This window comes from Schistocerca gregaria, chromosome 11 (genome assembly GCF_023897955.1).
Source record: "Schistocerca gregaria isolate iqSchGreg1 chromosome 11, iqSchGreg1.2, whole genome shotgun sequence".
Lineage (NCBI taxonomy): Eukaryota > Metazoa > Arthropoda > Insecta > Orthoptera > Acrididae > Schistocerca > Schistocerca gregaria.
The window spans coordinates 10,975,965-10,988,267 of NC_064930.1; the positions used below are offsets into that span (position 1 = coordinate 10,975,965).

Genomic DNA, 12,303 nt, shown 5'->3' on the forward strand with positions numbered 1-12,303 from the left:
GTCGGAAAGTAACTCGTTCGGCTTTTGAGTCACGTCAAGTATGTGTGTTAATTTTGACGCCGCTAGCTCTGCAGATTGTCATGCAATTCCTTTACCTCTCAGAAATGATTATGAAATAAAAGTGAAGTACGTGACGAGTGTCGTTAGGAAAATATTAGGCAGCATGGAGAGATTCTGTATGGGACCAACCAACCCAAACGAGTACTGTGTGATCTGCTACCCAGCAGGTACCCAACGGGGCAGCACGTCTAGCTCAGTCGGTAGAGCATGAGACTCTTAATCACAGGGTCGTGGGTTCGAGCCCTACGCTGGGCGGAACGGAATTTTTCTCCACTGCAGATGTAAATTACCGATTTTCTGATTAACGTGATGTAATGGAAATAGCAACTTTAAAATTTGCCTACGACTCAATCAGTCGCAAGAAAACTGTATTTGAAGGTGAAGGTGATTTTGTAGACATGTGTGAAAGTCATGTTCTGAAGTGCAGGTGATTTTGTTTGGAGAGAACTTCGGCTACGTGTCAGATGTGTATCCAAGCAGTAATGGGTCGCCATAGCTGCAAATATTAGTGAAAAATATGAAGTGTTGTCAGCTGATGTCTGAAGATTCAGACGACCGTACGGACGAAGTACGCAAAAGTTCCGCTAGGCCGCGCCTCTTTAGCTCAGTGGTAGAGCACTGGTCTAGTAAACCAGGAGTCGTGAGTTCCATCCTCACAGGAGGAAGACGAATTCTGGAAATCAGTTGCGCGTCATGGCCGTATAGCAAACAGTATCTGTGATGGCGAACAATTAGCGAGAGGCGTTTTATTAAGAATTACTCTCAGATGTGATTAAGGCGAATGGCGCTGATAAAGCATTTGCCAAAGCGGTACGGCATAAGGTGGGACGAGGCATTCTGAATTACATTTTATAGATGTATTTCTCACAAATCTCTGAGACTCCCGCGGTCGTCGTCGTCGTCGTCGTCGTCGTCGTCGTCGCCGCCGCTTCTGCAGAATTAGCAAATGGCTATCTTAGCAGATGCGGCGAGGGACACCCTGCCATCGATTCCGATTGCGCAAAGTGTGTGGTCTTGTTTTCCTGTCTATGTTTGGTCGGTCTCGTAAGAGGTTGAATGTAACGAATGGGTGGGAAAGAGTAAGGGACAGCGGCTGTGTGGAACGAAAACACAATTCCTCAGGGGGTGTGAGCGTTTCGAGATGAATCGTATATAAGTTATACTTGGTCGTCAGTGACCGTGTGGCCTAATGGATAAGGCGTCGGACTTCGGATCCGAAGATTGCAGGTTCGAATCCTGTCACGGTCGTGTTTTTCCAGTTCTGAGAAACAAACATACCGTTTTAATGTAGCAATTGTGCAGTACGAAACCGTCTGAATGTTGCTGTTGACCATTTTGTGCTTGGAGATGGTCTTGAGCTTGAAACACACACAAGAAGACCGGTGTTAACTAGCGAAATGGTCGGCAGAGTGCCCTCACCGCGAGGTTTGACTGGCACTTGCACATCTAAAACAACGTCGGAAAGTAAATCGTTCGGCTTTTGAGTCACGTCAAGTATGTGTGTTAATTTTGACGCCGCTAGCTCTGCAGATTGTCATGCAATTCCTTTACCTCTCAGAAATGATTATGAAATAAAAGTGAAGTATGTGACGAGTGTCGTTAGGAAAACATTAGGCAGCATGGAGAGATTCTGTATGGGACCAACCAACTCAAACGAGTACTGTGTGATCTGCTACCCAGGAGGTACCCAACGAGGCAGCACGGCTAGCTCAGTCGGTAGAGCATGAGACTCTTAATCACAGGGTCGTGGGTTCGAGCCCTTCGCTGGGCGGAACGGAATTTTTCTCCACTGCGCATGTAAATTACCGATTTTCTGATTAACGTGATGTAATGGAAATAGCAACTTTAAAATTTGCCTACGTCTCAATCAGTCGCAAGAAAACTGTATTTGAAGGTGAAGGTGATTTTGTAGACATGTGAAAGTCATGTTCTGAAGTGCAGGTGGTTTTGTTTGGAGAGAACATCGGCTACGTGTCAGATGTGTAGCCAAGCAGTAATGGGTCGCCATAGCTGCTAATATTAGTCAAAAATATGAAGTGTTGTCAGCTGAAGTCTGAAGATTCAGACGACCGTGCGGCGAAGTACGCAAAAGTTCCGCTAGGCCGCGCCTCTTTAGCTCAGTGGTAGAGCACTGGTCTAGTAAACCAGGAGTCGTGAGTTCCATCCTCACAGGAGGAAGACGAATTTTGGAAATCAGTTGCGCGTCATGGCCGTATAGCAAACAGTATCTGTGATGGCGAACAATTAGCGAGAGGCGTTTTATTAAGAATTACTCTCAGATGTGATTAAGGCGAATGGCGCTGATAAAGCATTTGCCAAAGCGGTACGGCATAAGGTGGGACGAGGCATTCTGAATCACATCTTATAGATGTATTTCTCACAAATCTCTGAGCCTCTCGCGGTCGTCGTCGTCGTCGTCGTCGTCGTCGTCGTCGCCGCCGCTTCTGCAGAATTAGCAAACGGCCATCGTAGCAAATGCGGCGAGGGACACCCTGCCATCGATTCCGATTGCGCAAAGTGTGTGGTCTTGTTTTCCTGTCTATGTTTGGTCGGTCTCGTAAGAGGTTGAATGTAACGAATGGGTGGGAAAGAGTAAGGGGCAGCGGCTGTGTGGAACGAAAACACAATTCCTCAGGGGGTGTGAGCGTTTCGAGATGAATCGTATATAAGTTATACTTGGTCGTCAGTGACCGTGTGGCCTAATGGATAAGGCGTCGGACTTCGGATCCGAAGATTGCAGGTTCGAATCCTGTCACGGTCGTGTTTTTCCAGTTCTGAGAAACAAACATACCGTTTTAATGTAGCAATTGTGCAGTACGAAACCGTCTGAATGTTGCTGTTGACCATTTTGTGCTTGGAGATGGTCTTGAGCTTGAAACACACACAAGAAGACCGGTGTTAACTAGCGAAATGGTCGGCAGAGTGCCCTCACCGCGAGGTTTGACTGGCACTTGCACATCTAAAACAACGTCGGAAAGTAAATCGTTCGGCTTTTGAGTCACGTCAAGTATGTGTGTTAATTTTGACGCCGCTAGCTCTGCAGATTGTCATGCAATTCCTTTACCTCTCAGAAATGATTATGAAATAAAAGTTAAGTACGTGACAGGTGTCGTTAGGAAAACATTAGGCAGCATGGAGAGATTCTGTATGGGACCAACCAACCCAAACGAGTACTGTGTGATCTGCTACCCAGGAGGTACCCAACGAGGCAGCACGGCTAGCTCAGTCGGTAGAGCATGAGACTCTTAATCACAGGGTCGTGGGTTCGAGCCCTTCGCTGGGCGGAACGGAATTTTTCTCCACTGCAGATGTAAATTACCGATTTTCTGATTAACGTGATGTAATGGAAATAGCAACTTTAAAATTTGCCTACGTCTCAATCAGTCGCAAGAAAACTGTATTTGAAGGTGAAGTTGATTTTGTAGACATGTGTGAAAGTCATGTTCTGAAGTGCAGGTGATTTTGTTTGGAGAGAACATCGGCTACGTGTCAGATGTGTATCCAAGCAGTAATGGGTCGCCATAGCTGCAAATATTAGTGAAAAATATGAAGTGTTGTCAGCTGAAGTCTGAAGATTCAGACGACCGTACGGACGAAGTACGCAAAAGTTCCGCTAGGCCGCGCCCCTTTAGCTCAGTGGTAGAGCACTGGTCTAGTAAACCAGGAGTCGTGAGTTCCATCCTCACAGGAGGAAGACGAATTTTGGAAATCAGTTGCGCGTCATGGCCGCATAGCAAACAGTATCTGTGATGGCGAACAATTAGCGAGAGGCGTTTTATTAAGAATTACTCTCAGATGTGATTAAGGCGAATGGCGCTGATAAAGCATTTGCCAAAGCGGTACGGCATAAGGTGGGACGAGGCATTCTGAATTACATTTTATAGATGTATTTCTCACAAATCTCTGAGCCTCTCGCGGTCGTCGTCGTCGTCGTCGTCGTCGTCGCCGCCGCCGCTTCTGCAGAATTAGCAAATGGCCATCGTAGCAAATGCGGCGAGGGACACCCTGCCATCGATTCCGATTGCGCAAAGTGTGTGGTCTTGTTTTCCTGTCTATGTTTGGTCGGTCTCGTAAGAGGTTGAATGTAACGAATGGGTGGGAAAGAGTAAGGGGCAGCGGCTGTGTGGAACGAAAACACAATTCCTCAGGGGGTGTGAGCGTTTCGAGATGAATCGTATATAAGTAATACTTGGTCGTCAGTGACCGTGTGGCCTAATGGATAAGGCGTCGGACTTCGGATCCGAAGATTGCAGGTTCGAATCCTGTCACGGTCGTGTTTTTCCAGTTCTGAGAAACAAACATACCGTTTTAATGTAGCAATTGTGCAGTACGAAACCGTCTGAATGTTGCTGTTGACCATTTTGTGCTTGGAGATGGTCTTGAGCTTGAAACACACACAAGAAGACTGGTTTTAACTAGCGAAATGGTCGGCAGAGTGCCCTCACCGCGAGGTTTGACTGGCACTTGCACATCTAAAACAACGTCGGAAAGTAACTCGTTCGGCTTTTGAGTCACGTCAAGTATGTGTGTTAATTTTGACGCCGCTAGCTCTGCAGATTGTCATGCAATTCCTTTACCTCTCAGAAATGATTATGAAATAAAAGTGAAGTACGTGACGAGTGTCGTTAGGAAAACATTAGGCAGCATGGAGAGATTCTGTATGGGACCAACCAACCCAAAAGAGTACTGTGTGATCTGCTACCCAGGAGGTAACCAACGAGGCAGCACGGCTAGCTCAGTCGGTAGAGCATGAGACTCTTAATCACAGGGTCGTGGGTTCGAGCCCTTCGCTGGGCGGAACGGAATTTTTCTCCACTGCAGATGTAAATTACCGATTTTCTGATTAACGTGATGTAATGGAAATAGCAACTTTAAAATTTGCCTATGTCTCAATCAGTCGCAAGAAAACTGTATTTGAAGGTGAAGGTGATTTTGTAGACATGTGAAAGTCATGTTCTGAAGTGCAGGTGGTTTTGTTTGGAGAGAACATCGGCTACGTGTCAGATGTGTAGCCAAGCAGTAATGGGTCGCCATAGCTGCAAATATTAGTGAAAAATATGAAGTGTTGTCAGCTGAAGTCTGAAGATTCAGACGATCGTACGGACGAAGTACGCAAAAGTTCCGCTAGGCCGCACCTCTTTAGCTCAGTGGTAGAGCACTGGTCTAGTAAACCAGGAGTCGTGAGTTCCATCCTCACAGGAGGAAGACGAATTTTGGAAATCAGTTGCGCGTCATGGCCGTATAGCAAACAGTATCTGTGATGGCGAACAATTAGCGAGAGGCGTTTTATTAAGAATTACTCTCAGATGTGATTAAGGCGAATGGCGCTGATAAAGCATTTGCCAAAGCGGTACGGCATAAGGTGGGACGAGGCATTCTGAATTACATTTTATAGATGTATTTCTCATAAATCTCTGAGCCTCTCGCGGTCGTCGTCGTCGTCGTCGTCGTCGACGTCGCCGCCGCCGCTTCTGCAGAATTAGCAAATGGCCATCGTAGCAAATGCGGCGAGGGACACCCTGCCATCGATTCCGATTGCGCAAAGTGTGTGGTCTTGTTTTCCTGTCTATGTTTGGTCGGTATCGTAAGAGGTTGAATGTAACGAATGGGTGGGAAAGAGTAAGGGGCAGCGGCTGTGTGGAACGAAAACACAATTCCTCAGGGGGTGTGAGCGTTTCGAGATGAATCGTATATAAGTTATACTTGGTCGTCAGTGACCGTGTGGCCTAATGGATAAGGCGTCGGACTTCGGATCCGAAGATTGCAGGTTCGAATCCTGTCACGGTCGTGTTTTTCCAGTTCTGAGAAACAAACATACCGATTTAATGTAGCAATTGTGCAGTACGAAACCGTCTGAATGTTGCTGTTGACCATTTTGTGCTTGGAGATGGTCTTGAGCTTGAAACACACACAAGAAGACTGGTTTTAACTAGCGAAATGGTCGGCAGAGTGCCCTCACCGCGAGGTTTGACTGGCACTTGCACATCTAAAACAACGTCGGAAAGTAACTCGTTCGGCTTTTGAGTCACGTCAAGTATGTGTGTTAATTTTGACGCCGCTAGCTCTGCAGATTGTCATGCAATTCCTTTACCTCTCAGAAATGATTATGAAATAAAAGTGAAGTACGTGACGAGTGTCGTTAGGAAAATATTAGGCAGCATGGAGAGATTCTGTATGGGACCAACCAACCCAAACGAGTACTGTGTGATCTGCTACCCAGCAGGTACCCAACGGGGCAGCACGTCTAGCTCAGTCGGTAGAGCATGAGACTCTTAATCACAGGGTCGTGGGTTCGAGCCCTACGCTGGGCGGAACGGAATTTTTCTCCACTGCAGATGTAAATTACCGATTTTCTGATTAACGTGATGTAATGGAAATAGCAACTTTAAAATTTGCCTACGACTCAATCAGTCGCAAGAAAACTGTATTTGAAGGTGAAGGTGATTTTGTAGACATGTGTGAAAGTCATGTTCTGAAGTGCAGGTGATTTTGTTTGGAGAGAACTTCGGCTACGTGTCAGATGTGTATCCAAGCAGTAATGGGTCGCCATAGCTGCAAATATTAGTGAAAAATATGAAGTGTTGTCAGCTGATGTCTGAAGATTCAGACGACCGTACGGACGAAGTACGCAAAAGTTCCGCTAGGCCGCGCCTCTTTAGCTCAGTGGTAGAGCACTGGTCTAGTAAACCAGGAGTCGTGAGTTCCATCCTCACAGGAGGAAGACGAATTCTGGAAATCAGTTGCGCGTCATGGCCGTATAGCAAACAGTATCTGTGATGGCGAACAATTAGCGAGAGGCGTTTTATTAAGAATTACTCTCAGATGTGATTAAGGCGAATGGCGCTGATAAAGCATTTGCCAAAGCGGTACGGCATAAGGTGGGACGAGGCATTCTGAATTACATTTTATAGATGTATTTCTCACAAATCTCTGAGACTCCCGCGGTCGTCGTCGTCGTCGTCGTCGTCGTCGTCGTCGTCGTCGCCGCCGCTTCTGCAGAATTAGCAAATGGCCATCTTAGCAGATGCGGCGAGGGACACCCTGCCATCGATTCCGATTGCGCAAAGTGTGTGGTCTTGTTTTCCTGTCTATGTTTGGTCGGTCTCGTAAGAGGTTGAATGTAACGAATGGGTGGGAAAGAGTAAGGGGCAGCGGCTGTGTGGAACGAAAACACAATTCCTCAGGGGGTGTGAGCGTTTCGAGATGAATCGTATATAAGTTATACTTGGTCGTCAGTGACCGTGTGGCCTAATGGATAAGGCGTCGGACTTCGGATCCGAAGATTGCAGGTTCGAATCCTGTCACGGTCGTGTTTTTCCAGTTCTGAGAAACAAACATACCGTTTTAATGTAGCAATTGTGCAGTACGAAACCGTCTGAATGTTGCTGTTGACCATTTTGTGCTTGGAGATGGTCTTGAGCTTGAAACACACACAAGAAGACCGGTGTTAACTAGCGAAATGGTCGGCAGAGTGCCCTCACCGCGAGGTTTGACTGGCACTTGCACATCTAAAACAACGTCGGAAAGTAAATCGTTCGGCTTTTGAGTCACGTCAAGTATGTGTGTTAATTTTGACGCCGCTAGCTCTGCAGATTGTCATGCAATTCCTTTACCTCTCAGAAATGATTATGAAATAAAAGTGAAGTATGTGACGAGTGTCGTTAGGAAAACATTAGGCAGCATGGAGAGATTCTGTATGGGACCAACCAACTCAAACGAGTACTGTGTGATCTGCTACCCAGGAGGTACCCAACGAGGCAGCACGGCTAGCTCAGTCGGTAGAGCATGAGACTCTTAATCACAGGGTCGTGGGTTCGAGCCCTTCGCTGGGCGGAACGGAATTTTTCTCCACTGCGCATGTAAATTACCGATTTTCTGATTAACGTGATGTAATGGAAATAGCAACTTTAAAATTTGCCTACGTCTCAATCAGTCGCAAGAAAACTGTATTTGAAGGTGAAGGTGATTTTGTAGACATGTGAAAGTCATGTTCTGAAGTGCAGGTGGTTTTGTTTGGAGAGAACATCGGCTACGTGTCAGATGTGTAGCCAAGCAGTAATGGGTCGCCATAGCTGCTAATATTAGTCAAAAATATGAAGTGTTGTCAGCTGAAGTCTGAAGATTCAGACGACCGTGCGGCGAAGTACGCAAAAGTTCCGCTAGGCCGCGCCTCTTTAGCTCAGTGGTAGAGCACTGGTCTAGTAAACCAGGAGTCGTGAGTTCCATCCTCACAGGAGGAAGACGAATTTTGGAAATCAGTTGCGCGTCATGGCCGTATAGCAAACAGTATCTGTGATGGCGAACAATTAGCGAGAGGCGTTTTATTAAGAATTACTCTCAGATGTGATTAAGGCGAATGGCGCTGATAAAGCATTTGCCAAAGCGGTACGGCATAAGGTGGGACGAGGCATTCTGAATCACATCTTATAGATGTATTTCTCACAAATCTCTGAGCCTCTCGCGGTCGTCGTCGTCGTCGTCGTCGTCGTCGTCGTCGCCGCCGCTTCTGCAGAATTAGCAAACGGCCATCGTAGCAAATGCGGCGAGGGACACCCTGCCATCGATTCCGATTGCGCAAAGTGTGTGGTCTTGTTTTCCTGTCTATGTTTGGTCGGTCTCGTAAGAGGTTGAATGTAACGAATGGGTGGGAAAGAGTAAGGGGCAGCGGCTGTGTGGAACGAAAACACAATTCCTCAGGGGGTGTGAGCGTTTCGAGATGAATCGTATATAAGTTATACTTGGTCGTCAGTGACCGTGTGGCCTAATGGATAAGGCGTCGGACTTCGGATCCGAAGATTGCAGGTTCGAATCCTGTCACGGTCGTGTTTTTCCAGTTCTGAGAAACAAACATACCGTTTTAATGTAGCAATTGTGCAGTACGAAACCGTCTGAATGTTGCTGTTGACCATTTTGTGCTTGGAGATGGTCTTGAGCTTGAAACACACACAAGAAGACCGGTGTTAACTAGCGAAATGGTCGGCAGAGTGCCCTCACCGCGAGGTTTGACTGGCACTTGCACATCTAAAACAACGTCGGAAAGTAAATCGTTCGGCTTTTGAGTCACGTCAAGTATGTGTGTTAATTTTGACGCCGCTAGCTCTGCAGATTGTCATGCAATTCCTTTACCTCTCAGAAATGATTATGAAATAAAAGTGAAGTATGTGACGAGTGTCGTTAGGAAAACATTAGGCAGCATGGAGAGATTCTGTATGGGACCAACCAACTCAAACGAGTACTGTGTGATCTGCTACCCAGGAGGTACCCAACGAGGCAGCACGGCTAGCTCAGTCGGTAGAGCATGAGACTCTTAATCACAGGGTCGTGGGTTCGATCCCTTCGCTGGGCGGAACGGAATTTTTCTCCACTGCAGATGTAAATTACCGATTTTCTGATTAACGTGATGTAATGGAAATAGCAACTTTAAAATTTGCCTACGTCTCAATCAGTCGCAAGAAAACTGTATTTGAAGGTGAAGGTGATTTTGTAGACATGTGAAAGTCATGTTCTGAAGTGCAGGTGGTTTTGTTTGGAGAGAACATCGGCTACGTGTCAGATGTGTAGCCAAGCAGTAATGGGTCGCCATAGCTGCTAATATTAGTCAAAAATATTAAGTGTTGTCAGCTGGAGTCTGATGATTCAGACGACCGTGCGGCGAAGTACGCAAAAGTTCCGCTAGGCCGCGCCTCTTTAGCTCAGTGGTAGAGCACTGGTCTAGTAAACCAGGAGTCGTGAGTTCCATCCTTACAGGAGGAAGACGAATTTTGGAAATCAGTTGCGCGTCATGGCCGTATAGCAAACAGTATCTGTGATGGCGAACAATTAGCGAGAGGCGTTTTATTAAGAATTACTCTCAGATGTGATTAAGGCGAATGGCGCTGATAAAGCATTTGCCAAAGCGGTACGGCATAAGGTGGGACGAGGCATTCTGAATTACATTTTATAGATGTATTTCTCATAAATCTCAGAGTCTCTCGCGGTCGTCGTCGTCGTCGACGTCGCCGCCGCCGCTTCTGCAGAATTAGCAAATGGCCATCGTAGCAAATGCGGCGAGGGACACCCTGCCATCGATTCCGATTGCGCAAAGTGTGTGGTCTTGTTTTCCTGTCTATGTTTGGTCGGTCTCGTAAGAGGTTGAATGTAACGAATGGGTGGGAAAGAGTAAGGGGCAGCGGCTGTGTGGAACGAAAACACAATTCCTCAGGGGGTGTGAGCGTTTCGAGATGAATCGTATATAAGTTATACTTGGTCGTCAGTGACCGTGTGGCCTAATGGATAAGGCGTCGGACTTCGGATCCGAAGATTGCAGGTTCGAATCCTGTCACGGTCGTGTTTTTCCAGTTCTGAGAAACAAACATACCGTTTTAATGTAGCAATTGTGCAGTACGAAACCGTCTGAATGTTGCTGTTGACCATTTTGTGCTTGAAGATGGTCTTGAGCTTGAAACACACACAAGAAGACCGGTGTTAACAAGCGAAATGGTCGGCAGAGTGCCCTCACCGCGAAGTTTGACTGGCACTTGCACATCTAAAACAACGTTGGAAAGTAACTCGTTCGGCTTTTGAGTCACGTCAAGTATGTGTGTTAATTTTGACGCCGCTAGCTCTGCAGATTGTCATGCAATTCCTTTACCTCTCAGAAATGATTATGAAATAAAAGTGAAGTACGTGACGAGTGTCGTTAGGAAAATATTAGGCAGCATGGAGAGATTCTGTATGGGACCAACCAACCCAAACGAGTACTGTGTGATCTGCTACCCAGCAGGTACCCAACGAGGCAGCACGGCTAGCTCAGTCGGTAGAGCATGAGACTCTTAATCACAGGGTCGTTGGTTCGAGCCCTTCGCTGGGCGGAACGGAATTTTTCTCCACTGCAGATGTAAATTACCGATTTTCTGATTAACGTGATGTAATGGAAATAGCAACTTTAAAATTTGCCTACGACTCAATCAGTCGCAAGAAAACTGTATTTGAAGGTGAAGGTGATTTTGTAGACATGTGTGAAAGTCATGTTCTGAAGTGCAGGTGATTTTGTTTGGAGAGAACATCGGCTACGTGTCAGATGTGTATCCAAGCAGTAATGGGTCGCCATAGCTGCAAATATTAGTGAAAAATATGAAGTGTTGTCAGCTGAAGTCTGAAGATTCAGACGACCGTACGGACGAAGTACGCAAAAGTTCCGCTAGGCCGCGCCTCTTTAGCTCAGTGGTAGAGCACTGGTCTAGTAAACCAGGAGTCGTGAGTTCCATCCTCACAGGAGGAAGACGAATTTTGGAAATCAGTTGCGCGTCATGGCCGTATAGCAAACAGTATCTGTGATGGCGAACAATTAGCGAGAGGCGTTTTATTAAGAATTACTCTCAGATGTGATTAAGGCGAATGGCGCTGATAAAGCATTTGCCAAAGCGGTACGGCATAAGGTGGGACGAGGCATTCTGAATTACATTTTATAGATGTATTTCTCACAAATCTCTGAGCCTCCCGCGGTCGTCGTCTTCGTCGTCGTCGTCGTCGTCGTCGCCGCCGCCGCTTCTGCAGAATTAGCAAATGGCCATCGTAGCAAATGCGGCGAGGGACACACTGCCATCGATTCCGATTGCGCAAAGTGTGTGGTCTGGTTTTCCTGTCTATGTTTGGTCGGTCTCGTAAGAGGTTGAATGTAACGAATGGGTGGGAAAGAGTAAGGGGCAGCGGCTGTGTGGAACGAAAACACAATTCCTCAGGGGGTGTGAGCGTTTCCAGATGAATCGTATATAAGTTATACTTGGTCGTCAGTGACCGTGTGGCCTAATGGATAAGGCGTCGGACTTCGGATCCGAAGATTGCAGGTTCGAATCCTGTCACGGTCGTGTTTTTCCAGTTCTGAGAAACAAACATACCGTTTTAATGAAGCAATTGTGCAGTACGAAACCGTCTGAATGTTGCTGTTGACCATTTTGTGCTTGAAGATGGTCTTGAGCTTGAAACACACACAAGAAGACCGGTGTTAACTAGCGAAATGGTCGGCAGAGTGCCCTCACCGCGAGGTTTGACTGGCACTTGCACATCTAAAACAACGTCGGAAAGTAACTCGTTCGGCTTTTGAGTCACGTCAAGTATGTGTGTTAATTTTGACGCCGCTAGCTCTGCAGATTGTCATGCAATTCCTTTACCTCTCAGAAATGATTATGAAATAAAGGTGAAGTACGTGACGAGTGTCGTTAGGAAAATATTAGGCAGCATGGAGAGATTCTGTATGGGACCAAC

At 46.6% G+C, this 12,303-nt stretch overlaps 22 non-coding genes across 22 annotated transcripts; all 22 read left to right on the forward strand.

Annotated features, from left to right (window-relative positions):
* Window positions 1-242: 242 nt before the first annotated feature.
* Trnak-cuu (transfer RNA lysine (anticodon CUU)) lies at window positions 243-315 on the forward strand. The gene has a single exon. It is a non-coding gene; the product is annotated as a tRNA-Lys (tRNA).
* Window positions 316-653: 338 nt separating this feature from the next.
* On the forward strand, window positions 654-725 carry Trnat-agu (transfer RNA threonine (anticodon AGU)). Its single transcript has one exon. It is a non-coding gene; the product is annotated as a tRNA-Thr (tRNA).
* Window positions 726-1,235: 510 nt separating this feature from the next.
* Trnar-ucg (transfer RNA arginine (anticodon UCG)) lies at window positions 1,236-1,308 on the forward strand. Its single transcript has one exon. It is a non-coding gene; the product is annotated as a tRNA-Arg (tRNA).
* Window positions 1,309-1,758: 450 nt separating this feature from the next.
* Trnak-cuu (transfer RNA lysine (anticodon CUU)) lies at window positions 1,759-1,831 on the forward strand. The gene has a single exon. It is a non-coding gene; the product is annotated as a tRNA-Lys (tRNA).
* A 335-nt stretch (window positions 1,832-2,166) lies between these two features.
* Trnat-agu (transfer RNA threonine (anticodon AGU)) lies at window positions 2,167-2,238 on the forward strand. The gene has a single exon. It is a non-coding gene; the product is annotated as a tRNA-Thr (tRNA).
* A 510-nt stretch (window positions 2,239-2,748) lies between these two features.
* Trnar-ucg (transfer RNA arginine (anticodon UCG)) lies at window positions 2,749-2,821 on the forward strand. Its single transcript has one exon. It is a non-coding gene; the product is annotated as a tRNA-Arg (tRNA).
* A 450-nt stretch (window positions 2,822-3,271) lies between these two features.
* Window positions 3,272-3,344, forward strand: Trnak-cuu (transfer RNA lysine (anticodon CUU)). Its single transcript has one exon. It is a non-coding gene; the product is annotated as a tRNA-Lys (tRNA).
* Window positions 3,345-4,261: 917 nt separating this feature from the next.
* On the forward strand, window positions 4,262-4,334 carry Trnar-ucg (transfer RNA arginine (anticodon UCG)). Its single transcript has one exon. It is a non-coding gene; the product is annotated as a tRNA-Arg (tRNA).
* Window positions 4,335-4,784: 450 nt separating this feature from the next.
* Trnak-cuu (transfer RNA lysine (anticodon CUU)) lies at window positions 4,785-4,857 on the forward strand. The gene has a single exon. It is a non-coding gene; the product is annotated as a tRNA-Lys (tRNA).
* A 336-nt stretch (window positions 4,858-5,193) lies between these two features.
* Trnat-agu (transfer RNA threonine (anticodon AGU)) lies at window positions 5,194-5,265 on the forward strand. Its single transcript has one exon. It is a non-coding gene; the product is annotated as a tRNA-Thr (tRNA).
* Window positions 5,266-5,775: 510 nt separating this feature from the next.
* On the forward strand, window positions 5,776-5,848 carry Trnar-ucg (transfer RNA arginine (anticodon UCG)). The gene has a single exon. It is a non-coding gene; the product is annotated as a tRNA-Arg (tRNA).
* Window positions 5,849-6,298: 450 nt separating this feature from the next.
* Window positions 6,299-6,371, forward strand: Trnak-cuu (transfer RNA lysine (anticodon CUU)). Its single transcript has one exon. It is a non-coding gene; the product is annotated as a tRNA-Lys (tRNA).
* Window positions 6,372-6,709: 338 nt separating this feature from the next.
* Window positions 6,710-6,781, forward strand: Trnat-agu (transfer RNA threonine (anticodon AGU)). The gene has a single exon. It is a non-coding gene; the product is annotated as a tRNA-Thr (tRNA).
* A 516-nt stretch (window positions 6,782-7,297) lies between these two features.
* Trnar-ucg (transfer RNA arginine (anticodon UCG)) lies at window positions 7,298-7,370 on the forward strand. The gene has a single exon. It is a non-coding gene; the product is annotated as a tRNA-Arg (tRNA).
* Window positions 7,371-7,820: 450 nt separating this feature from the next.
* Window positions 7,821-7,893, forward strand: Trnak-cuu (transfer RNA lysine (anticodon CUU)). Its single transcript has one exon. It is a non-coding gene; the product is annotated as a tRNA-Lys (tRNA).
* A 335-nt stretch (window positions 7,894-8,228) lies between these two features.
* Trnat-agu (transfer RNA threonine (anticodon AGU)) lies at window positions 8,229-8,300 on the forward strand. Its single transcript has one exon. It is a non-coding gene; the product is annotated as a tRNA-Thr (tRNA).
* A 510-nt stretch (window positions 8,301-8,810) lies between these two features.
* On the forward strand, window positions 8,811-8,883 carry Trnar-ucg (transfer RNA arginine (anticodon UCG)). The gene has a single exon. It is a non-coding gene; the product is annotated as a tRNA-Arg (tRNA).
* Window positions 8,884-9,333: 450 nt separating this feature from the next.
* Window positions 9,334-9,406, forward strand: Trnak-cuu (transfer RNA lysine (anticodon CUU)). Its single transcript has one exon. It is a non-coding gene; the product is annotated as a tRNA-Lys (tRNA).
* Window positions 9,407-10,314: 908 nt separating this feature from the next.
* Trnar-ucg (transfer RNA arginine (anticodon UCG)) lies at window positions 10,315-10,387 on the forward strand. The gene has a single exon. It is a non-coding gene; the product is annotated as a tRNA-Arg (tRNA).
* A 450-nt stretch (window positions 10,388-10,837) lies between these two features.
* Window positions 10,838-10,910, forward strand: Trnak-cuu (transfer RNA lysine (anticodon CUU)). Its single transcript has one exon. It is a non-coding gene; the product is annotated as a tRNA-Lys (tRNA).
* A 338-nt stretch (window positions 10,911-11,248) lies between these two features.
* On the forward strand, window positions 11,249-11,320 carry Trnat-agu (transfer RNA threonine (anticodon AGU)). Its single transcript has one exon. It is a non-coding gene; the product is annotated as a tRNA-Thr (tRNA).
* A 513-nt stretch (window positions 11,321-11,833) lies between these two features.
* Trnar-ucg (transfer RNA arginine (anticodon UCG)) lies at window positions 11,834-11,906 on the forward strand. Its single transcript has one exon. It is a non-coding gene; the product is annotated as a tRNA-Arg (tRNA).
* Window positions 11,907-12,303: the final 397 nt, after the last annotated feature.